The sequence below is a fragment of the Panulirus ornatus genome, chromosome 12 (assembly GCF_036320965.1).
Source record: "Panulirus ornatus isolate Po-2019 chromosome 12, ASM3632096v1, whole genome shotgun sequence".
Lineage (NCBI taxonomy): Eukaryota > Metazoa > Arthropoda > Malacostraca > Decapoda > Palinuridae > Panulirus > Panulirus ornatus.
In genome coordinates, this window is record NC_092235.1 from 25533634 (window position 1) to 25559975 (window position 26342).

The 26342-nt window shown below is 37.9% G+C and overlaps 1 long non-coding RNA gene across 1 annotated transcript in view; it reads right to left on the minus strand.

The window, feature by feature from the left end:
- Positions 1–16971: 16971 nt before the first annotated feature.
- The window catches only part of LOC139751893 (uncharacterized), a 24547-nt gene continuing 15176 nt past the window's right edge, over positions 16972–26342 (minus strand). The window contains exon 2 of the long non-coding RNA XR_011713444.1: positions 16972–23173. This is a non-coding gene — a long non-coding RNA (uncharacterized lncRNA). The remainder of the gene's footprint in view (positions 23174–26342) is intronic.

Genomic DNA, 26342 nt, shown 5'->3' on the forward strand with positions numbered 1-26342 from the left:
GTTAGGAGCATGGTTTCATTAATATATTTGACATATCTAAATGTGGTTTGTAATTAGGCAGATTTCTTTTTTATTTTTTTATTGCTTTTATTTTATTTACTGAATTGTCAGTGGCCAAAGCAATTTTGAAGCATCATCTTCCATTTTAAAATAGGTCTTAGAATCAGCGAATACTTAATGAGTTTCGTCACATCATTTTTACACGGATCTTTTGATTGGTGCTTCCCATGCACAAGATCATGTGAAAAATGGCCAGTCAGAGAACATTACTTTTATTTTTTCGTAGTTTAGAATAGCACACATTTGAAAATGTATACATAGCTAGGATCATAAAAAATTTTGAAATATTTGTAAAATTACTTTTTATGTTATTATACAACAGAACTGCTATGAACTGAAATAACTACACGTTTTCGTTCAAGTGCAAAGCAACTGGCAAAATTCTTTCCATACTTTTTTTAATATATACACACACCCACGACGTACCTTTAGCATTTTAGCTAACGTTTGGTTAAGACCAAATGTCCAAATGTATGGTGCATTAGATTTATTATTCTGTGTAATAAATTTTTTCAGAGAATTACATCTAGCAGGAATTAAAAGTTATGTGATAAGATGTTAAGTATTGAACCCAGGATTACATTAAACTCATATTTATTAACTATTATTCATTTCTTGCTCAAAGTCATTTCTTAATTTGTCATGCCTTATTACGAGAGGTTTAACATACATTATTGAAGCTGGACCATTATCCGGACACAATAAAGTATGGTGAATTAGGTCTTTTGTATAGCAAGCTAGATGTAATTCAAAATCTTTTAAGTATCTCTGACTTTAGTATCATTTGGTTTAGCAAGGTTTGTTTTCATAACCAAACTGTTACTTTTAGCAATAAGATTACATACTTTGCAATGACACTGCCATCTATATTAAAGAAATTTAAATAATCATTGTCATGCAAAATCTTCCTTGAATAATTAAACACTGCTCCTGTTGATACAAAAGATCGATTACATAACACCTCTGCAGTTGGGTACTGGTCTTAAAATATTTTTATTTGATAGTTATTTAAGACATAAGAAATGCCAACCTTACAGCTGCAGTGGTTCTTGCATAAGTTCTCATTGTAATGAGTTTCAGCAAGATGAAATTATTTTTTGTCAAGTTTAAAATGTTATCCTTACTTATTGACTGTTACTTTTATTCATATTTTATTATGATTAATAATTTATTTTCTATTTTTTTGAAGTATGCTGTATAGTCATATTTTTTTAAATCTATACCCCAAGTAATCCAATGACACATTGTATAATGTGCTGGATTAAGGCTTGGGCAGGGTTGAAAACAACACTCAGAAGACAGATCTGGTGGCAAGGGTAGGGAACTTTTATTGGAAGGGAATGCTTTTAGTTGCTATGCTTACAGATCTGAAGGAAAGGCATATTGAACAATAGTCAAGTTTGAAATGCAGTTGTACCAAAATTGCCTTTGTTGCTATGTATTGCTAATCCATGAAATTTATAGGTCCTTCAGTTGTATTATATTGTTAGAAAGTGTGTTCTAAATTTGAAGATTGATTGAGTTTTTGTCTTTTAAAGAAAATGCTTCCCAAAACAGTGTACACCAGTGGCAACTCGAAAAAAATCCAAAGGCAAGCTATGTGGTCGAGTCTGCTAGAGCTGAAGTGTGAATGGCAATAAATATATACGTTTTGTTATAAATCCGTTACACAGACGTAAAAAGTGCTATTTAACTTTTCTCTCTTTTCATACAGATTTGCCGTTTCCCGCTTTAACGAGGTAGCATAAGAACAGAGAACTGAGTCTAAGAGGAAATATCCTCACTTGGCCCCCTTCTCTGTTCCTTCTTTTCGAAAATTTAACTTATCACCTGTAAATTAATGGGAGTCGTTTTGTTTTAAAGCAAGATAATCATTTACTCTACAAAACTCAGGATTGCATTGAAGATTCATAGATAATTATTTGAGGTTGAGAACAAGAGTTAGCTTTTTAGTCTTTCTTGACTTTGAGAATTTCTTGCATAAGTTTTCTTATGTTTCAGAGCAGGACAACAGTGTGAATTGCACAAATAAACCTATGCAGAGGGCAGTGGATTCTGCATATTGAGACTTGGTCAGGCTTTAAGAATACCACAAACACACATGCACAGACACAAAGAATGGGAAACATCCCATGTGCCATTCAAACCACTAGACGAAATAATTTGAGATTCTTTTGTGAATTTTAAAAGCCGATGACGATATATTTTTCATCCATTCATTTGCTTAAGTTTTTTTGGATGATATATTCGTCATTGGTTCATTAAAGTTTAAACGAGATATGCCATTGGTGGACACGTTGTACATCATTCTACCACTAATGGTCATCCCATGATTACAATTAATAGCAGTATGTTAAAAGTGTAACGTATTGTATTGCATTATCATTTATGGTTTTTGTCCAAGAAAACATAGGAATGAAAACGAAAAAAATGCATTTTTTGTAGCGAGAAGTACTGTATCACTGACAAGAAAACAGACTATTGACATTGAATATTTAACTTTGTCATATAAATATTTGTGCATATATGTATTATACATATTTGTATGCATATACATTTATGTAACAGTACCCTATGATATGATTCTTCCTCTACAAATGTGAAGAAGTTAGGTGGTTATTGATATATCTTAATGTCATGTATTACCCTCAACAATCAGGAAAAAATACCTAAGATATGCTTTTTGTAATGCATTATTATACTAATGAACAGTATTAGCCATAAACTACTGCAAAGCATACCTGTATATGTTAGATAAAACTGTGCTCTCAAAAGCCATAGATACACAGCTGCTGCCTTACCCAGCTAACTTGTCAAACTTACACCCCTTTGTACAGTATTTTTATACAGTAAGAATAGTCTTGCTATTGAGTACAGTCCTGTGTATAATGTGCATGAATCATTGATAATGGAGCAAAACTGCAGATAAAGTTTGTCAAGTTTACAACAGAAATACTCTCCCCATCCCATCAAGCTTGAATATCTGAGTTTATATAGGATAATCATTTGTATTTCTCTTTGCAGTATAGCAATTGTGAGGATTATTCATCATGTTGTATGGCTGAGTGGGAGTAAGGTCAACCGATGAGCAGTAAATAAAACTTGCTTGTATATAATACATATAGTGTAGGTAAATATGTGCTCATGAAAATGGGAAAAAAGTGAAAAAGGCTGAGTTGTGTAAATATGCCTCATGTTTAAATGGTACTAGTTATTGTATTCAGATATATGAAAACAATGAAGGAAGACAAATTCCTCATTTTCTTCAATTTGCAGCTGAGAGGTTAGAGAATATATATATATATATATATATATATATATATATATATATATATATATATATATATATATATATATATATATATATATAAGTGGGGGAAAAAGGTGTCATTAATAAGAATATTCTAATTGCAATTCCTGGAGATCAGGAAGTGTGGGCTTATACTTTAAAAATGATTTCATACCTTTGGCAGATTAAGTTTGAAACTAATAATAGAAATATACATAATCACTTTTGACATGCCACTACCAGTAAGGTCTGGTTTGTTACCTTGTATATTACTGTTAATGGTTATGACAACTGGGTTGACTATTGTAATCAGACCAAAAACATTCAAGTATATGGATTTATACCTGTTTATTTCTAATATTGAAGTGAATTCAGCTTGTAAATCAGCTCTTGACTGAATTTTGATTACATTACCTTTCCACACACACACAAATTCAACAAAGATGGTGCTCTTAAGAGAGCTGACTTACAGTGAGAGGTTAGAGGCCTTAATTTGCCCCATCTTGTAAGAGAGAGGAGTGTGGAATGTCCTAATAATAACTGTCAAGTTGCTATATCAGATTGATGTAGACAGTGCATAGTTCTGAAGAAATTAAGAAAGAAATTTGTTAAAAATTATGTAAAGTATTACTTTTATTGTCTTAGTGACGGGTGAATGGAATAAAATGAATTGATGTAAATGCAATAGCATACAGAAATTTAATGTATGATAGAGTGTGCTTGAATGGTGCCCCACGAGTGTAAAAGTCCCTCCCAGTACAGTACAAATTGATAACATAGAGGATGAGTGGAGAAGTTGACAAAGTCCCCAGCCTAACACCACATCAGGAGAATGCAATGGTTATAAATTATATACTAATGTTTGTATATTTAGAAATACGGAGGAATCAACTTGAGGACACAAGATATTAAGTGAGAATAGAGTTAAAAAGAAAGAAATATTCAACAGTTAAAGAAGAGTGAATGAATGGAAAAAGTGACTTGAAAAGAACGGAGATCAAGAAATTATGCAATAGACTAGAGAGGCCAACATGCACAAGCAAAGTCTGTAAGTCTCCCTACATATACACCTTATATATGTGCCAAGACTTGTCAAGATCAGTTGGAGGATGTAGCAGTTTGTTTTAAGATTAATTAATTGAAAGAAAATGGCTTACAGTTGTGGCCAAAAAAATTGGTAACCTATGACATCTGTAGATATTTAAAAATGGTCTTTATATATTTGGTATTGTGTAAAGTACATGGAAAAACCTCTTTGTGCCAGATTTCAAGAGATTGAAATATAGCCAAGTAATGACCAAAGAAAAAAAATTATTAGTGACCTTTGACCTCAAAAGAGCCAAAAATTGTAGTGTGGCACATGGATAAAGACATTTTGAACCATATTTTATAAACACTTAAATACAGCCACATACCCTTGCAGTATGTATATGTCCCAAGCATTGTATGGGGATTGTGGAAATGTGTGTGCAGTTTTACCTCAACCAGTTGACTAACAGCAGCCCTGAATATATGTCTTTGGATCATTTGATCTTTTACAAAAATGAAAAAGTAATCCAGGCATATTGAAATGAAATACATGCCTACTACATTTTGTCAGTTGTCACAAAAATAAAAGCAATGTGTTGATTGTTGAAATATAAGAAATACAGCAATAATATGTCTCCTCCCTTGTAGAAAGTTAGACACAGATTCAGGTACGAGGGCTCATGGGTGTACAAATAGCAGGACCATATTCTTTTGCTTTAGTGATATTTGTGATTTTTTCCTGGCTAGTGTAAGCTAGCAAGCTGCTGCCTTAGTTATTTTTTGTAGTCTAAAAGGCTTCCACCATTTTCAACACCCAGAAATAGTCATTTACCTATTTATCAGTTTTTACATTATAGGGAGGGAATTTTACCTTCATTGGGCTTCATCTAAGTTTGTCAGACAGATTCTTAGACTTTTGTATACTGTCGGCTTTCACAATGTCATCAGTTAGCCTTTAGCCACTGTTATAATGCTTTAAAATTATGTCTTTACATCATTTTTAGATTGCATATGGCATCCGTTTTTTTTTTTCATGTGCATGTTTTTGAGGAACCATCAGTTAGCCTATAGCCATTGTTCTAATGCTTTAAAATCTTTACATCATTTTTAGATTGCTTATAACATCCATTTTCTTTCCATATGCATGTTTTTGAGGAACCATTCTTTTTCTGCCTCTGATTTTTGTCGTGTGTGTGTCCGAGTACAAGGTAGCACCAGGAGCAAAGAACAGCCATATTTGTTTATATATACTTGTCTTGCATATTGCAAAGAGCCCCCATCTGCTACCAAGCTACACAGACCATTTTGTTGCCTCCCTTGAACTCTTCACATGCCCATCTTCCTGTATGCCATGTCACTCTAAGTAGCTATATCCCATGCATATCTCTTGTCTTTCTGAATGTTTAGGTCTCAGTGACTTTCTCCATGTCCTCAGTTTCTTTGTACTACTTCTTCCTTTTACATCTGACACATGTATCTCTTAATCTCTCTCTGCTTCACCATATATCCATATCATTTCAGATCATGTAGGTCAGTTCTCCCAGTATACATACAGCAGGACCTTGACTTGTGACGTGACATTTTGAACTTTCATCATTTTGGACGACGCATTTTGCAATCATGGTATATTGTATCAACTTGCAACACATCTGCTTTAAAGAATTTAGAAAAAAATCAATTTTAATGTCTAGAAGACTTCTTTTATTAACGAAATGTGTTTGCATATTTTGGGGTACTCTTGGAATTATCATGCTCTTTTTAATGACAGCAAAAACTATTTGACTTGTGACCCATCCACTGACAACATACATTTGTTTGTTTTCATTCCTACCCCATCCAAAGTAAGTGTGAACATTTCATTAAGTATGAAAGGAACATTATTGATACTCGGTGGATTATGGGAAATAAGGCCATTACTGTACAGTTTAAAGTAAAGGTGCTTAAGAGGTGTGATTCTAGTCAAAAACTCATGATTATTGGCATGTTTGGGTCTTGCTCACTCTTTGTTAACTTTATATTTTTAATGTCTTCAATAATCTTCTAATTATAAAATGATGGGATATTTTAAGGCAGTTATGTACTTCCCATGCATATTTTCAGGTCGGGAAATACCAGTCGATTCACATACTGTTAACTGCCAATATTTATATTTCTTTCTTTCATTCTATTCACCATTTCCCGTGTTAGTGGGGTAGCATTAAGAACAAAGGACTGAGCCTTTGAGGAAATATCCTTACTTGGCCCACTTCTCTGTTCCTTCTTTTGGAAAATTAAAAACAAGAGGGAAGGATTTCCAGCCCCCTAGCTCCCTCCCCTTTTAGCCGCTTTCTACATCACTCAGGGAGTATGTGGGAAGTATTCTTTCTCCCCTATCCCCAGGGATTATATATATATATATATATATATATATGTGTGGTTTCAGAATTGGTAGACGATGTGTGGATCAGGTGTTTGCTTTGAAGAATGTATGTGAGAAATACTTAGAAGATCAAATGGATTTGTATGTAGCATTTATGGATCTGGAGAAGGCATATGATATATAGTTGATAGATATGCTCTGTGGAAGGTATTGAGAATATATGGTGTGGGAGGCAAGTTGTTAGAAGCAGTGAAAAGTTTTTATCAAGGATGTAAGGCAAGGCATGTGTATGTGTAGGAAAAGAGGAAAGTGATTGGTTCTCAGTGAATGTTGGTTTGTGGCAGGGGTGTGTGATATCTCCATGGTTGTTTAATTTGTTTATGGATGGGGTTGTTAGGGAGGTGAATGCAAGAGTTTTGGAAAGGGGCAAGTATGCAGTCTGTTGTGGATGAGAGAGCTTGGGAAGTGAGTCAGTTGTTGTTCGCTGATGATACAGCACTGGTGGCCGATTTGTGTGAGAAACTGCAGAAGCAGGTGACTGAATTTGGTAAAGTGTGTGAAAGAAGACAGCTGAGAATAAATGTGAATAAGAGCAAGGTTATTAGCTAATAGTACAGTAGGGTTGAGGGACAAGTCAATTGGGAGGTAAGTTTGAATGGAGAAAAACTGAGGAAGTGAAGTGTTTTAGATATCTGGGAGTGGATTTGGCAGCGGATGGAACCATGGAAGTGGAAGTGAATCATAGGGTGGGGGAGGGGGCGAAAGAAAGCTGAGAATAAATGTGAATAAGAGCAAGGTTATTAGCTAATAGTACAGTAGGGTTGAGGGACTAGTCAATTGGAAGGCAAGTTTGAATGGAGAAAAACTGAGGAATTGAAGTGTTTTAGATATCTGGGAGTGGATTTGGCAGTGGATGGAACCACGGAAGCGGAAGTGAATCATAGGGTGGGGGAGGGGGGCGAAAGTTCTGGAAGCGGTGAAGAGTTAAAAGAATGTGTGGAAGTCAAGAACATTATCTCGGAAAGCAAAAATGGCTATGTTTGAAGGAATAGTGGTTCCAACAATGTTGTATGGTTGCGAGGCGTAGGCTATAGATAGAGTTGTACAGAGAAGGGTGGATGTGCTGGAAATGAGATGTTTGAGGACAATATGTGGTGTGAGGTGGTTAGGTCAAGTAAGTAATAATAGGGTAAGAGAGATGTGTGGTAATAAAAAGTGTGGTTGAGAGAGCAGAAGAGGGTGTTTTGAAATGGTTTGGTCACATGGAGAGAATGAGTGAGGAAAGATTGACCAAGAGGATATATGTGTCAAGAGGTGGAAAGAACGAGGAGAAGTGGGAGACCAAATTGGAGGTGGAAAGATGGAGTGAAAATGATTTTGAGTGATCGGGGCCTAAACATGCAGGAGGGTGAAAGGCGTGCAAGGAATGGAGTGAATTTGAACGATATGGTATACCAGGGTCGATGTGCTGTCAATGGATTGAACCAGGGCATGTGAAGCGTCTGAGGTAAACCATGGAAAGTTCTGTGGGGCCTGGATGTGGAAAGGGAGTTGTGGTTTCAGTGCATTAGTACATGACAGCTAGAGACAGAGTGTGAACGAATGTGGCCTTTGTTGTCTTTTCTTAGCGCTACCTCATGCACATGCGGGGGGAGGGGGTTGTTATTTCATGTGTGGTGGGGTGGCGATGGGGATGAATAAAGGCAGAGAGTATGAATTATGTACTTGTGTATGTCTGTACGTGTATAAATATGTATAGGTATGTCTATTTGTGTGTGTGGACATGTACATATATACATGTGTATGTGGGTGGGTTGGGCCATTCTTTCGTCTGTTTCCTTGCACTACCTCGCTAACGCGGGAGACAGCGACAAAGTAAAATAAATAAATATATATATATATATATATATATAAAGGTTATTTAATGTATGTATGATTCATAGTGAGGTGCCTGAAGATTGGCGGAATGCTTACATAGGGCCGTTGTACAAAGGCAAAGGGGACAAAGGTGAGTGCTCAAATTACAGAGGTATAAGTTTCTTGAGTATTCCTGGTAAATTATATGGGAGGGTATTGATTGAGAGGGTGAAGGCATGTACAGAGCATCAGATTGAGGAAGAGCAGTGTGGTTTCAGAAGTGGTAGAGGATGTGTGGATCAGGTGTTTGCTTTGAAGAATGTAAGTGAGAAATACTTAGAAAAGCAAATGGATTTGTATGTAGCATTTATGGATCTGGAGAAGGCATATGATAGAGATGCTCTGTTGAAGGTATTAAGAATATTTGGTGTGGGAGGCAAGTTGTTAGAAGCAGTGAAAAGTGTTTATCGAGGATGTAAGGCATGTGTACATGTAGGAAGAGAGGAAAGTGATTCGTTCTCAGTGAATGTAGGTATGCGGCAGGGGTGTGTGATGTCTCCATGGTTGTTTAATTTTTATATGGATGGGGTTCTTTTGGAAAGAAACTTTGGAAAGAGGGGCAAGTATGCAGTCTGTTATGGATGAGAGAGCCTGGGAAGTGAGTCAGTTGTTGTTCGCTGATGACACAACGCTGGTGGCTGATTCATGTGAGAAACTGCAGAAGCTGGTGACTGAGTTTGGTAAAGTGTGTGAAAGAAGGAAGTTGAGAGTAAATGTGAATAAGAGCAAGGTAATAATATTAGGTACAGTAGGGTTGAGGGTCAAGTCAATTGGGAGGTAAGTTTGAATGGAGAAAAACTGGAGGAAGTGAAGTGCTTTAGATATCTGGGAGTGGATCTGGCAGTGGATGGAAGCGGGAGTGAATCACAAGGTGGGAGAGGGGGCGAAAATTCTGGGAGCCTTGAAGAATGTGTGGAAGTCGAGAACATTATCTCGGAAAGCAAAAATGGGTATGCTTGAAGGAACAGTGGTTCCAACAATGTTGTGTGGTTGCGAGGCGTGGGCTATAGATAGAGTTGTGCGCAGGAGGGTGGATGTGCTGGAAATGAGATGTTTGAGGACAATGTGTGGTGTGAGGTGGTTTGATCGAGTAAGTAATAATAAGGTAAGAGAGATGTGTGGTAATAAAAAGTGTGGTTGAGAGAGCAGAAGAGGGTGTTTTGAAATGGTTTGGTCACATGGAGAGACTGAGTGAGGAAAGATTACCAAGAGGATATATGTGTCAGAGGTGGAGGGAATGAGGAGAAGTGGGAGACCAAGTTGGAGGTGGAAAGATGGAGTGAAAAAGATTTTGAGTGATTGGGGCCTCAACATGCAGGAGGGTGAAAGGCGTGCAAGGAATAGAGTGAACTGGCACGATGCAGTATACCGGGGTTGACGTGCTGTCAATGGATTGAACCAGGGCATGTGAAGCGTCTGGGGTAAACCATAGAAAGTTCTGTGGGGCATGGATGTGGAAAGGGAGCTGTGGTTTCGGTACATTATTACATGACAGCTAGAGACTGAGTGTGAACGAATGTGGCCTTTGTTGTCTTTTCCTTGCGCTACCTCGCACATGTGAGGGGGGGAGGGGGTTGTTATTTCATGTGTGGCGGGGTGGCGATGGGAATGAATAGGGGCAGACAGTATGAATTATGTACATGTGTATATATGTATATGTCTGTGTGTGTATATATATGTATATGTTGAGATGTACAGGTATGTATATTTGAGTGTGTGGACGTGTATGTATATACATTGTGTATGTGGGTGGGTTGGGCCATTCTTTCGTTTATTTCCTTGAGCTACCTCGCTAAAGCAGGAGACAGCGACAAAGTAAAATAAAATAAAATAAATATATATATATATATATATATATATATATGATGTGAGGAGATGGAGCGAGTAATTTGAAGGTTTCTTGAATGTGTTAGATGATACAGTGGCAGATATAGGGTGTTTTGGTCAAGGTGGTGTGCGAAGTGAGAGGGTCAGGGAGAATGATTTGGTAAACAGAGAAGAGGTAGTAAAAGCTTTGCGGAAGATGAATGGCGACAGGTTTGGATGGTATTGCAATGGAACTTAATTAAAAAGGGGGTGACTGTGTTGTTGACTGGTTGGTAAGGTTATTCAATGTATGTATGACTCATGGTGAGGTGCCTGAGGATTGGCGGAATGCTTGCATAGTGCCACTGTACAAAGGCAAAGGCGATAAAGGTGAGTGCTCAAATTACAGAGGTATAAGTTTGTTGAGTATTCCTGGTAAATTATATGGGAGGGCATTGATTGAGAGGGTGAAGGCATGTACAGAGCAGTGTGGTTTCAGAAGTGGTAGAGGATGTGTGGATCAGGTGTTTGCTTTGAAGAATGTATGTGAGAAATAATTAGAAAAACAAATGGATTTGTATGTAGCATATATGAATCTGGAGAAAGCATACGATAAAATTGATAGAGATGCGCTGTGGAAGGTATTAAGAGTATATGGTGTGGGAGGCAAGTCACTGGAAGCAGTGAAAAGTTTTTATCGTGGATGTAAGGCACATTTAAGAGTAGGAAGAGAGGAAAGTGATTGGTTCTCGGTGAATCTCAGTTTGCAGTAGGGGTGTGTGATGTCTCCCATGGTTGTTCAATTTGTTTATGGATGGGGTTGTTAGGGAGGTGAATGCAAGTTTTGGAGAGAGGGGCAAGTATGCAGTCTGTTGTGGATGAAAGGGCTTGGGAAGTGAGTCAGTTGTTGTTCGCTGATGATACAGTGCTGGTGGTTGATTCGGGTGAGAAACTGCAGAAGCCAGTGGCTGAGTTTGGTAAAGTGTGTGAAAGAAGAAAGCTGAGTAAATGTGAATAACAGCAAGGTTATTAGATACAGTAGGGTTGAGGGACATGTCAAATGGGGGGTAAGTTTGAATGGAGAAAAACTGAAGGAAGTGAAGTGTTTTAGATATCTGGTAGTGGATTTGGCAGCAGATGGAACCATGAAAGTGGAAGTGAGCCACAGTTTGGGGAAGGGGGCGAAAGTTCTAGAAGTGTTGAGAAATAAGTGGAAGGCGAGAACATTATTTCGGAAAGCAAAAATGGGTATGTTTGAAGGAATAGTGGTTCCATCAATGTTATATGGTTGTGAGGTGTGGGCTATAGATAGAGTTGTGCGGAGGAGGGTGGATGTGCTGGATATGAGATGTTTGAGGACAATATGTGGTGTGAGGTGCTTTGATCGAGTAAGTAATGAGAGGGTAAGAGATGTGTGTGGTAATAAAAAGAAAGTGGTTGAAAAAGCAGAAGAAAGTGTTTTGAAATGGTTTGGTCACATGGAGAGAATGAGTGAGGAAAGATTGACAAAGAGGATATATGTGTCAGAGGTGGAGGGAACAAGGAGAAGTGGGAGACCAAATTGGAGGTGGAAAGATGGAGTGAAAAAGATTTTGAGTGATCGGGGCCTGAACATGCAGGAGGGTGAAAGGCGTGCAAGGAATAGAGTGAATTGGAACGATGCGATGTGGTATACCGGGGTCAACATGCTGTCAATGGATGAACCAGGGCATGTGAAGCGTCTGGGGTAAACCATGGAAAGTTCTATGGGGCCTGGATGTGGAAAGGGAGCTGTGGTTTTGGTGCATTATTACATGACAGCTAGAGACTGAGTGTGAACGAATGGGGCCTTTGTTGTCTTTTCCTAGCGCTACCTCACACACATGAGGGGGAGGGGGTTGTTATTCCATGTGTGGCGAGGTGGCGATGGGAATAGATAAAGGCAGACAGCATTAATTATGTACATGTGTATATATGTATATGTCTGTGTGTGTATATATATGTGTACATTGAAATGTATAGGTATGTATATTTGTGTGTGTGGACATGTATGTATATACATGTGTGTGTGGGTGGGTTGGGCCATTTCTTTCTTCTGTTTCCTTGCACTACCTCGCTAATGTGGGAGACAGCGACAAAGCAAAATATAATAAATAAAATATATATATATATATATATATATATATATATATATATATATATTTATATATATATATATATATATATATATATATATAATATTCATTTATATATTTATTATACTTTGTTGCTGTCTCCCGTGTTAGCGAGGTAGCACGAGGAAACAGACGAAAGAAGGGCCCAACCCACCCACATACACATGTATATACATACATGTCCACACATGCACATATACATACCTATACATTTCAACATATACATATATATACATACACAGACATATACATATACACGCATGTATATAATTCATACTTGCTGCCTTTATTCATTCCTGTCGCTACCCCGCCACATATGAAATGACCACTCCCTCCCCCTGCATGTGTGCGAGGTAGTGGTAGGAATAGACAATAAAGGCCACATTCGTTCACACTCAGTTTCTAGCTGTCATGTATAATGCACCGAAACCACAGCTCCCTTTCCACATCCAGGCTCTACAAAACTTTCCATGGTTTACCCCAGACGCTTCACATGCCCTGGTTCAATCCATTGACAGCACGTAGATCCTCGTATACCAATCGTTCCAATTCACTCTATTCCTTGCAAGCCTTTCATCCTCCTGCATGTTCAGGACCCCATCGCTCAAAATATTTTTCTCTCCATCCTTCCACCTCTAATTTGGTCTCCCACTTCTCGTTCCCTCCACCTCTGACACATATATCCTCTTTGGCAATCTTTCCTCACTCATTCTCTCCATGTGACCAAACCATTTCAAAACACCCTCTTCTACTCTCTTAAGCACACTCTTTTCATTACGACACATCTCTCTTACCCTTTCATTTCTTACTCAATCTAACCACCTCACACCATAAATTGTCCTCAAACATCACATTTCCAACTCATCCACCCTCCTCCACACAACTCTATCTATAGCCCATGCATCGCAACCACATAACATTGTTGGAACCATTATACCTTCAAACATACCCATTTTTGCCTTCCAAGATAATGTTCTTGCCTTCCATATATATATATATATATATATATATATATATATATATATATATATATATATATATATATATATATTATATTTAATCAAAAATGGGTATGTTTGAAGGAATAGTGGTTCCAACAATGTTGTATGGTTGCGAGGCGTGGGCTATGGATAGAGTTGTGCGCAGGAGGATGGATGTGCTGGAAATGAGATGTTTGAGGACAATGTGTGGTGTGAGGTGGTTTGATCGAGTGAGTAACGTAAGGGTAAGAGAGATGTGTGGAAATAAAAAGAGCGTGGTTGAGAGAGCAGAAGAGGGTGTTTTGAAGTGGTTTGGGCACATGGAGAGAATGAGTGAGGAAAGATTGACCAAGAGGATATATGTGTCGGAGGTGGAGGGAACGAGGAGAAGAGGGAGACCAAATTGGAGGTGGAAAGATGGAGTGAAAAAGATTTTGTGTGATCGGGGCCTGAACATGCAGGAGGGTGAAAGGAGGGCAAGGAATAGAGTGAATTGGAGCGATGTGGTATACCGGGGTTGACGTGCTGTCAGTGGATTGAATCAAGGCATGTGAAGCGTCTGGGGTAAACCATGGAAAGCTGTGTAGGTATGTATATTTGCGTGTGTGGATGTATGTATATACATGTGTATGGGGGGGGTTGGGCCATTTCTTTCGTCTGTTTCCTTGCGCTACCTCGCAAACGCGGGAGACAGCGACAAAGTATAATAAAAAAAAATAATTTAATCACTATCTCCCATGTTACGGAGGTAGCTTAAGGAAGCAGACGAGGAATGGCCTAACCCACCCACATACACATGTATATACATAAATGCCCACACACGCACATATACATTTTTTTTCATACTATTCGCCATTTCCCACATCAGCGAGGTAGTGCTAAAACCAGGACTGAGCCTCTGAGGGAAATCCTCATTTGGCCCCCTTCTCTGTTCCTTCTTTTGGAAAATTAAAAACGAGGGGAGGGTTTCCAGCTCCTGCTCCCTCCCCTTTTAGTCGTCTTCTATGACACACAGGGAATACATGGGAAGTATTCTTTCTCCCCTATCCCCAGGGATAACATACATACACAGACATATACATATTTCGTGTGTGTTGTACAAAGCATCCAAGAGGGGAGGGAGTGCGGGGCTGGAAATCCTCCCCTTCTGTTTTTAATTTTCCAAAAGAAGGAATAGAGAAGGGGACCAAGTGAGGATATTCCCTCTGAGGCTCAGTCCTCTGTTCTTGGTGCTACCTCGCTGGTGCAGGAAGTGGCGAATATGTATGAAAAAAAAAATATATAAATACTATAAATGATTATATATATATATATATAGGGAGGTGAATGCAAGAGTTTTGGAAAGAGGGGCAAAAATGAAGTCTGTTGTGGATGAGAGAGCTTGGGAAGTGAGTCAGTTGTTGTTCGCTGATGATACAGTGCTGGTGGCTGTTTCATGTGAGAAACTGCAGAAGCTGGTGACTGAGTTTGGTAAAGTGTGTGAAAGAAGAAAGTTAAGAGTAAATGTGAATAAGAGTAAGGTTATTAGGTACAGTAGGGTTGAGGGTCAAGTCAATTGGGAGGTAAGTTTGAATGGAGAAAAACTGGAGGAAGTAAAGTGTTTTAGATATCTGGGAGTGGATCTTGCAGCGGATGGAACCATGGAAATGGAAGTGAATCATAGGGTGGGGGAGGGGGCGAAAATCAAGGGAGCCTTGAAGAATGTGTGGAAGTCGAGAACATTATCTCGGGAAGCAAAAATGGGTGTGTTTGAAGGAATAGTGGTTCCAACAATGTTGTATGGTTGCGAGGCGTGGGCTATGGATAGAGTTGTGCGCAGGAGGGTGGATGTGCTGGAAATGAGAAGTTTGAGGACAATGTGTGGTGTGAGGTGGTTTGATCGAGTAAGTAACGTAAGGGTAAGAGAGATGTGTGGAAATAAAAAGAGCATGGTTGAGAGAGCAGAAGAGGGTGTTTTGTAATGGTTTGGGCACATGGAGAGAATGAGAGGAAAGATTGACCAAGAGGATATATGTGTCGGAGGTGGAGGGAACGAGAAGTGGGAGACCAAATTGGAGGTGGAAAGATGGAGTGAAAAAGATTTTGAGTGATCGGGGCCTGAACATGCAGGAGGGTGAAAGGCGGGCAAGGAATAGAGTGAATTGGATCGATGTGGTATACCGGGGTTGACGTGCTGTCAGTGGATTGAATCAGGGCATGTGAAGCGTCTGGGGTAAACCATGGAAAGCTGTGTGGGGCCTGGATGTGGAAAGGGAGCTGTGGTTTCGGGCATTATTGCATGACAGCTAGAGACTGAGTGTGAACGAATGAGGCCTTTGTTGTCTTTTCCTAGCGCTACGCCGCACACATGAGGGGGGGAGGGGGATGGTATTCCATGTGTGGCGAGGTGGCGATGGGAATGAATAAAGGCAGACAGTTTGAATTGTGTGCATGGGTATATATGTATGTGTCTGTGTGTGTATATATATGTGTACATTGAGATGTATAGGTATGTATATTTGCATGTGTGGATGTGTGTGTATATACATGTGTATGGGGGTGGGTTGGGCCATTTCTTTCGTCTGTTTCCTTGCGCTACCTCGCAAACGCGGGAGACAGCAACAAAGCAAAATAATAATAATAAAAATATATATATATATATATATATATATATATTTTTTTTTTTTTTTTTTTTTTTCAAACTATTCGCCATTTCCCGCGTTAGCGAGGTAGCGTTAAGAACAGAGAACTGGGCCACTGAGGGAATATCCTCACCTGGCCCCCTTCTCTATATATATATATATATATATATATATATATATATATACAAACAATGATGGATATAAATTCTTGGAAAACACAGCTTAGTGGAATCACCAGATAGTGAATTCCCTTTTATCACAGATTAAATATTACAATGGGGTTACATTCTTGGAGATTTTTTTTACCTAAATTTTCAGACAAAAACATAAATAAAATACCAAAATACTTATAGTACAAGATAATCATAAACCTCAGTATTTGTATTAAAAAAGAAATGGTTTCCTTTTTAAGGAAATATACATTATTAAATAAAGCACTGGAAAGTTACATTAATATAGACACATGGCTGTTTTTACATAATTTCACCTCTGATATAAATGCAAGTGATCCTCACAGCACCTTATGTTATCCTAGTGGCACACTGCTTAACATTATCTACATGCTCAGCTGTTGCTCTCACTAATGTAGCAGGTAAGTCAAGAGGTCTGGCAATATCAACATCTTATTGTCTGGCATCGTGTCCCTAAAAAATGTCAAAATTTCTCTCCAAGTTGATGCTCTTTCTACCCTTCTTGTTCTCACAAGCACATACTCATTTGAGTGCTTTCCATTCAGTTGTGAAAGAATTGAGGAGGGTTATAATGGATTTTTTTATTTTACAAATTAATTTTTTTATTTGTTCACAAACTAAATAAGTGAATCACTGGAGAGAGAAGAGCCAAATATTGGGGACTAGATTTACATAAAAAATAGAAAGGGAAGAAGATACAGGAAAGATCGAGTGAGACAGGTGTTAACAAGTGTTAAATCAGACAGAGGAAGAAATATCAAAGATGCAACTGGCCCTAGTGTGGGAATGGGAGACAGCAAACTTGATACAAGCAAGAAATAATAAGAGCAAGGTTATTAGGTTCAGTATTGTTGAAGGGACAACTTAATTGCAATGTAAGATTGAAGAGAAAAATTGGAGGAAGTAAAGTTATTTATAGATATCTGGGAGTGGACTTAACAGCGGATGGAACCATGGAAGCGGAAGTTGTCACAGGGTGGGGGAGGGGGTCAAGGTTCTGGGAGCAATGAAGAATGTGTGGAAGGAGAGAACATTATCTTGGAGAGCAAAAATGGGCATCTTATATTGTTGAAAGGCAAGGGTTATAGATAGGGTTGTACAGAGGAGGGTAGTTATGTAGGAAATAAAATGTTTGAGGACATTATGTAGTGTGAGGTGGTTTCATCAATTAAGTAATGAAATGGTAAGAGAGATGTGTGGAAATAAAAAGTGTGGTTGAGAGAGCATTAGAGGGTGTGTTGAAATGGTTTGGACATATGTAAAGAATGAGTGAGGAAAGATTGACAAAGAGGATATATGTGTCGGAGGCAGAGGGAACAAGAAGTGGGAGACCAAATTGGAGGTGGAATGATGGAGTGAAAAAGACTTTGAGCAAGGAAACAAGAAAGAATGGCCAGACCCACCCACATACACATGTATACACAGAAACGCCCACACACATACATATACATACTTATACATTCAATGTATACATACACAGACATATACATATATACACATGTACATATACTTGCTACCTTCATCCATTCCCGTCGCCACTCCATCACACATGAAATGGCACCCCCCTCCCCCCGCACGCATGCTAGGTAGCGCTAGGAAAAAACAAAGGCCACATTCGTTCACACTCAGTCTCTAGCTATATATGAATGGATGGGCCATTCTTCGTCTGTTTCCTGGTGCTACCTCTCTGATGCAGGAAACGTTGATTATGTACAATAAACAAACAGAAAATAATGAATTAAATAAATAAGCTTGTCTCAGAGAACATCTAAAGTTGATGAGGCATATATTTGTCAGGTGAATCATGGTTGCTTCAGTAAAAGCAACTCCATAATATATAAAACAGTCTTATACACTGTGAAATCTTGATTAGATAAACATTTTATATCATTTTCATTAGGAGGTTTCAGACCATGATATTCTTCTCTGCAAAAAGAAAATGGAAGCATAATCATCCTAAAATGAAAATTATTTTGAATGCTAACCTATTTGTATACTTAATGCAAAGGAGGTAGTGACACATTTAAGTCATGCACCTTTTCTTAAGCAAAGCTTATGTTTCATGGTGACTGGCAAAGCACTGACAAGACTGCACCAAGCACTTCTCTTCCATGACTGAAAACCGCCACAATAAACAACCTGGCCACTTATCCCTCATACCTTTTACCTTTCATTACTGACAAGCCAGTCTTAACACCTAAGATTAAAACAATGAAATTAAGGTATACCAGTTACTATATGTAAATGATTCTCTTTTGTTGACTGCATCAGAAGAATTATTAAAGCAGAATGATAGGCCACTATGACAGTTTGTGAGAGAGAAGGATGATGGAATTAAGTATAAGAAGAACCTTATCGTTTTAGAAAGAGATGGGTCATCAGAAAGTGAATTACTTCAGTTAGAGAGAGAAGTTTATATGTTATATTTGGGAATGGAGATCTGACTAGACATTGGTGGAAAAACTGAAGTGAAGGTAGATTCATTTAAAGAACTGGAGAAGTACTGAAAGCTCCAGTGAATGGGAATAATATAAAAGCAGAATGTGCAAAAAGCTTGCACATTAAAATGCTTGTCCTAATCCTACTGTACAGATATACAACCTAAGTTTTTCTGGGTCTGGATTCAAGAAAAATAAAGCATTTAAGTAGTACTGGTGGATTAGGAAAATGGGGAGAATAAAGAATGAACTCAGGAGGATGTTGAGAGAAGTTGCAATAAATTTGGAGGCACATATGGCAGGTAAAGATAAACATTATGGCCAAGAATACAAAGTGAAAAAATGGTCAAATGAAGTTAAGGAACAAAGGTACATCAATGAGGATGCTACAGAGGCATTTTGCATGTGAAGGTGGATGACAAAGATGGAGGCACACATGGCAAATGATACAAAAGGTGAAGATATACAGTATGGCCAAGGATACAAAGAGAAAAAAAATGGTCAAATGAAATTAAGGAACAAAGGTACATCAATGAGGATGCCACAGAGGCATTTTGCATGTGAAGGTGGATGTGTAAATAGAGATCTTAAACTATGTTTGTGAATAATCTTTGTCTTCTGAGTGAACACTAAAGAAAAGCTATTATTGTGGAAGCCTGTGTTCATTCAAAACTCTCAATAAGTTGACAGGATCTGTAAGTCTTTACTTATACAAAGGAAAAAATATGGACACAAGTGCCCATATCCAGGTTGGGGCAGATGAGAGAAAATTAAAATGGTTACCCATTATTTCTTCACAATAATGGATCAGCCTGTTTCAAGGAAGATGCTATAGAAGCTGGGAAAAAACATGGAACTACAAAGTTCCACAATTCAGCTATAGTTAGAAAGAATTGGACATGCAACATTCCAAACTCAAGTTGCCAATACTCATTACGTATCTATGGGACATACTGAACCGTCAGGTGCTGCATGACCACAACTATAGTTGAGAATAAAGTTAAGGAAGAGCCTTCCTAGGGGTGTAAACATTACTCAGTACTGGATTTGATTAGTGTTTTGAAAAGCTTCAGTAACTGCTCCGAAGAGAAATACATTTGACAAGAACAGAATCCCTAGCATTTATTTTTAAGACAGGACATTTCACAAATAAATGAAGTTTCAATAAAAAAATTGAGATAACCGAGACAAAGGGCAGAGTAAAAGGAATCCTAAAAGGAAATGGTCAAAAAATATTTATAAAAATGATTAAAATTCATGAATTTGAGTACATTCCATCTACCTGACTAATGAGTTTAGTTCTATTTCAGAAAAACAACATCATTAGGAAGGTTGGTATCTACAGGATGTGGATGAAAGCAGGGCTGAATCACTGAAAGGTATGAACAGATCGGAAAGAAAATTGGAGACAGGCCAAAGGATGGAAAGTCAGTGACATCTTATGCCCTATCAAAAGCTTTTGAAATAGTAAGGGCCAAGTCACTGGACAGCCAGAGACTTAAAAGAAAAAAAAAAAGACACACAAGTCAAATGCGAAGGAATGCCACCAGCAAAGTGGTTCTGACCTAACAAAAGCTACAGATTTACATTTTAAACTGGAATCACAGAGAAATGTCTTTTAGCACACACAAAAAGGTGTACTGTGTGAATGTAGCTGCATTCAAATTATTAGCAAGTTCATGCTAGCAAAATACATAGTGGGTTTAGATAATGGACAGACCAGATTTTTGCACTTCAGGTTGTGGACAAAGTTCTAGATGAACTGAAAGGGGACCAGTACTTATGGACTCAGAAAAGACGTATTATAAAGTAAACAGAACAAATTAGGAAGCTCTGTATGATGTACATGGAAGCTTCAGATTTCCATGAATGTTATCTCAAGCTTTTATAACACAGGCACTGCCTCAGTCAAAGTAACTGGTGGCAAAAGTAAATGGTTTGACAGAAACAAAGGAGTGTTTCATTGTCTTATAATGTTACCATAGCTGTTACTGTTTTTATGGCTGGGTTGTTAAGGAAGATGGGAATGAGGTCGGGTGATACTGGTGTACTATTGAACTATGGTGAGACAAGATGAAAGTTATCATGCTTGATTCATAGACAATGCTGATATGTGAATCAGAGGAATTGCTGATGAAAAGTGTGCAGGTGGGGAATCCCATAAATAAATGTAGAATAATTTAGTTTTTGTAAAATATAGAATGTTATGTTGTAATTTTTGTCTATATGGTGAAAAAATACATGCTTTGGAAAAGTATGTTGACATGCAGTTCAAGAGGATTGTTAGATGGAAAGCTAAAATTATGAGAATGTTAGATGTGAAATGAAAGTTCTTGTGAATGAAAAGAATCAGAGTACAGTGTGTGCAGGAAGCTTGAATGAAGGGGTAATAGTTCCAACTCTGTTGTATGGATTGTGAAGCTCAAGTTTATATAGGCAAGATGTAAAAAATAAGAATGGTATAGGTGGATAGCTTATACAGTGTGGTTGAAATCAATAAGATAAAAGTAAAGAATGAAGATGTGATATTTCACATACTGTATTCTGATATCTTAATAAACACTCCTTTTCAATGGCTGTTTCAAAAGTCCTTTTTTCAGCTAATGATTACAAGTATTTTGTATTACAGTTTGACATTGTAATAAATAAACACTCCTAAAAATATTTAAAGAACGATGCAACTTTCCCATGAAACTTTGTAAAAGCACATTTTACAAATCTTTTATAGAAATTTCAAGATTATTCACAAAAAATACATGAAAGTGGAGTTTAAAAAATCTAAGAGATAACAAATACAGTTTTTAAAATATAGTTGTTGCACAACATTTTCAGTTTTCTTTGTGTCTGCTACTATGGTAATTGTTTGCTGCCACTACATGAGTGAGTGATGTACCTTACAATAAACCTTTTACATGATAAATATAAATCCACCATCACTGCACCTGCCCCGTGATTATGCTCAGAGAAACTATCCCTCATACTGATTCACTGTGGAACATAACATTTTGTACATGGCCTGGTAAATGATATACTGAATTTACATAAACAAATGAGAAACTTGGTAAGATTAACACCATGAGGGTGCTTTCATTAAATTTTGGCTGCCGTCCCCTACTAATTTTACATTTTTTGGTTCATGGGCTTCATGAATTTCTACCCTCAACTATAAAAAACAAATGGAAAAGTTGAAATGACTGGTTATCCTAAAAGAAACCTCATTTCTAAAAATATGCTCTCAGAAATCTATCAAAAATGATCAATTCTAACACAGCAAAAAATATTTCACAACATATGGTTCAATACAATGGAATTCCCCAAGTTTCTCTGACCTTGAAGTCATTTTTTCCTTCTTCTTCACTGAGAACTAAGACTGTACATTCCTTACAGATAAATATTTCTTTGCAATGAATCATCAATTACACATTCTGATTATAATTACATATTTGCAATTATGAGAGAATGGCTTATGAGCAATTGCAAAGATTTTATGAGCCTAAGCCATGTACTGTAAAAGAAAAGCTGATGGAAAGAACTGGGATGTGATTTACATACACTTGATTCACATATTTTTCTTTCTCTGATTACATTCCCAAAATGCCAAATCCATAACTGAAACCATGACTATAATTCAAAATTGTTGTGAAAGCACTACCTAACATTTCGAAGCTAGAGGAATCAACTAATAAATTGTTCACTAAAGAATGTATATCCATCTTAGTTCATGTGCCATCATTTTTTACTATGCACCAAAATGAAATGGTATCAATCAGCTGAAAAAGTCCCCTATTTAATTGAAAATCTGTAAAGACCAGAGTCTTTTGATATGAATCAACAGTGGATTAATTACTCCTCTGCAAGCAATTTTTAGAATTTAAGACACAAATGACTGTGGCTAAGAAGTAACTAATGTCTATACAGAAGTAAATTTACTCCTCGGTCAACCAGAATCAAACTTATTGAAAACGTTACTTTATATCTAGTTTTGCACTTCATGACCATTACTAAATGTATCTATCTCTTGAAAAGTTGAGCTTGAACTTTATATAATACATACAATCATACAATACAATCAAATGATTATACAGCATAAAGCATACATACACAATAAGTATAAATATTAAACAAGTCTTTGTTTTGATAAAAAACTCAAACCTTTTTCAAAATAAAATTCTATTTGTTCATCAGAGGTGAGGCTTCTATTTTGTTGGAATTCTTTAGTTATTCGTCTGTAAAAATATTCCTGTTCAGTGAGTTCCAATGTCTTGCCATAACAAAGCAACGCACGATACAGCTGAAGAACTTGCTGACGTGTTGGTCTTGCCATAACCACCTGTGGAAAATTGTTCATTTAGCAAGAGGGTCACCATGGGATAAAAAATCTTAAAAGAAAAGCATACCATTTACTCTGGGATTAGCTTGAGAGCTGTTTATTTTTGGAACATAGTCATATGTAAATTTAGTCTTATAAAAGCAATATGTTACTACATGGTTTTCCATTCCTTAATGCCCCTTACTGAGCCAAAGGTACATAAAGCTGAATGTCTAATGCAATTTAACAATGTTTCAGTAATGCATATCAATGTAAATGAGCCAAATGTAGACCACTATAATAAAAGCTAAATAATGCACCCTTGCTTAATCTTACTGAAGATTGGTTTTATTGTGATTGACTTGGTAGGATCCGCCAGTCATCATAACTTGGGAGGTGCATGGAATATGCATACTTACAGTCTCAAAACAGTAACTGTTTGTAGTATCAAGGAAAATAACCAAAGAAAGCAAAAACAACGGAAATAAAAAGAAAAGCAAAAACAACGGAAATAAAAAGAAAAGAAGTTTTAATTCAGCACTCCGTGCACTACATGAGTGGCTATGAATGATTCACAAACAAGCTCTAAGTGACAGTGTTTACGACCAAATACAAGAACTCCCTAAGCTATAAACAGATGATCCAAACTCAAACATTGTACTGCATACAAATCTGTTGGAGCTAATCTGCTTTGAGTCAACAAAGCTCTATGTACAGAATTTTGCCTTATCAATTCCTCCTGAATCTTATTTCCTGACCTGAACCCCTTTTTCTCGACAAAAAAGCTGCAATTCTCTTTTTCTCACATCAAGGTATATACAACACCAATATACAAAGAAGGGTCAAATACTTAAGTAGTGTAAGGCCAGTTAACATGAGTTTATACAATAAAAGTCTCAGAAAAAGTAATAAAAGATATATGTAGTGCCATTGTACAAAGGCAAAGGAGATAAAGGTGAGGGTTCAAACTACTAAGGCATAAGTTTCCTATGTATTCCCAGAAAATTGTAAGGGAGAGTACTGATTGAGAGGATGAAGGCATACATGTACAGAGCATCAGATTGGGGAAGAGCAGCATGGTTTCAGAAGTGGTAGAGGATGTGTGGATCACGTGTTTGCTTTGAAGAAAGTGAGAGAAATACTTAAAAAAACAGATGGATATGTATGTAGCATTTATGTATTTGGAGAAGGCATATGATAGGGGTGATAGAGATGCTTTGTGAAAGGCTTTAAGAGTATATGGTGTGGGAGGTAAGCTGCCAGATGCAGCGAAAATATTTTACCAAGGATTTAAGGCATGTGCACCAGCAGGAAGGGAGGAAAATGATTGGTTCACGGTGAAGGACGGTCAAAGGAAGGGGTGTGTGGTGTCCCCATGGTTGCTTAATTTGTTCATGGATGGGGTGGTAGGGAGGTAAATGCAAGAGTTTTGGAGAAGGGCGAGTATGCAGTCTGTTGGGAATGAGAGGGCCTGGGAAGTGAGTCAATTGTTGTTCATCAATGATACAGCTCTAGTGGCTGATTGAAGTGAAAAACTGCAGAAGTTGGTGACTGAGTTTGGAAAAGTGCATGAAAGGAGAAAGTTGAGAATAAATGTGAATAAGAGCAAGGCTATTAGGTTCTGTAGGGTTGGGGACAAGTTAATTGGGAGTTAAGTTTGAATGGAGAAATATTGGAGGAAGTGAAGTGCTTTAGATATCTGGGGGTCGATTTAACAGCGAAAGGAATCATGGAAGCGGAAGTGAGTCACAGGGTGGGGGAGGGGGCAAAGGTTCTGGGAGCAATGAAGAATGTGTGGAAGGAAAGAACATTATCTTGGAGAGCAAAAATGGGTGTGTTTGAAGGAACAGTAATTCCAACAATGTTATATGGTTGTGAGGCATGGGCTATAGGGTTGTATGGAGCACGGTGGATGTGTTGGAAATGAAATGTTTGAGGACAATAAATAGTGAGAGGTGGTTTGATCAGTAAGTAATGAAAGGGTAAGAGAGATATGTGGCAATAAAAAAGTGTGGTTGAGAGAGCAGAAGAGGGTATGTTGAAATGGTTTGAACATATGGAGAGAATGAGTGAGGAAGGATTGACAAAGAGGATATATGTGTCAGAGGTTGTGGGAACAAGAAGTGGGAGACCAAATTGGAGGGGGAAGGATGGAGTGAAAAAGATTTTGAGTGATCGGGGCCTGAACATACAGGAGAGTGAGAGGCATGCAAGGAGTAGAGAGAACTGGAACAATGTAATATACCAGGGTCGATGCACAGTCAATGGGGTGAACCAGGACCAGTGAAACGTCTCGGGTAAACCATGGAAAGGTCTGTGGGGCCTGGACGTGGATAGGGAGCTATTGTTTCAGCAAATTACACATGACAGCTAAAGACTTAGGGTGAACAAAATGTGGCCTCTTTTGTCATTTTTCCTGGCGTTACCATCCTGAAGCAGGGGGTAGTGATGCTGTTTCCTGTGGGTCACAGTAACATTGGAAATGGATGAAGGCAAGCAAGTATGAATATGTACATGTATGGGCATTTGTGTGTAAGTGTGTATATTTATTTATTTTTATTTGCTTTGTTGCTGTCTCCCGCGTTAGCGCAAGGAAACAGATGAAAGAATGGCCCAACCCACCCCCATACACATGTATATACATACACGTCCACACACACAAATATACATACCTATACATCTCAATGTATACATATATATACACACACAGACATATACATATATACACATGCACATAATTCATAGTCTGCCTTTATTTATTCCCATCGCCAACTCGCCACACATGGAATAACAACCCCTCCCCCCTCATGTGTGCGAGGTAGCGCTAGGAAAAGACAACAAAGGCCCCATTCGTTCACACTCAGTCTCTAGCTGTCATGTAATAATGCACCGAAACCACAGCTCCCTTTCCACATCCAGGCCCCACAGAACTTTCCATGGTTTACCCCAGACACTTCACATGCCCTGGTTCAATCCATTGACAGCACGTTGACCCTGGTATACCACATCATTCCAATTCACTTTATTCCTTGCATGCCCTTCACCCTCCTGCATGCTCAGGCCCCGATCACTCAAAATCTTTTTCACTCCATCTTTCCACCTCCAATTTGGTCTCCCACTTCTCGTTCCCTCCACCTCTGAGACATGTATCCTCTTGGTCAATCTTTCCTTACTCATTCTCTCCATGTAA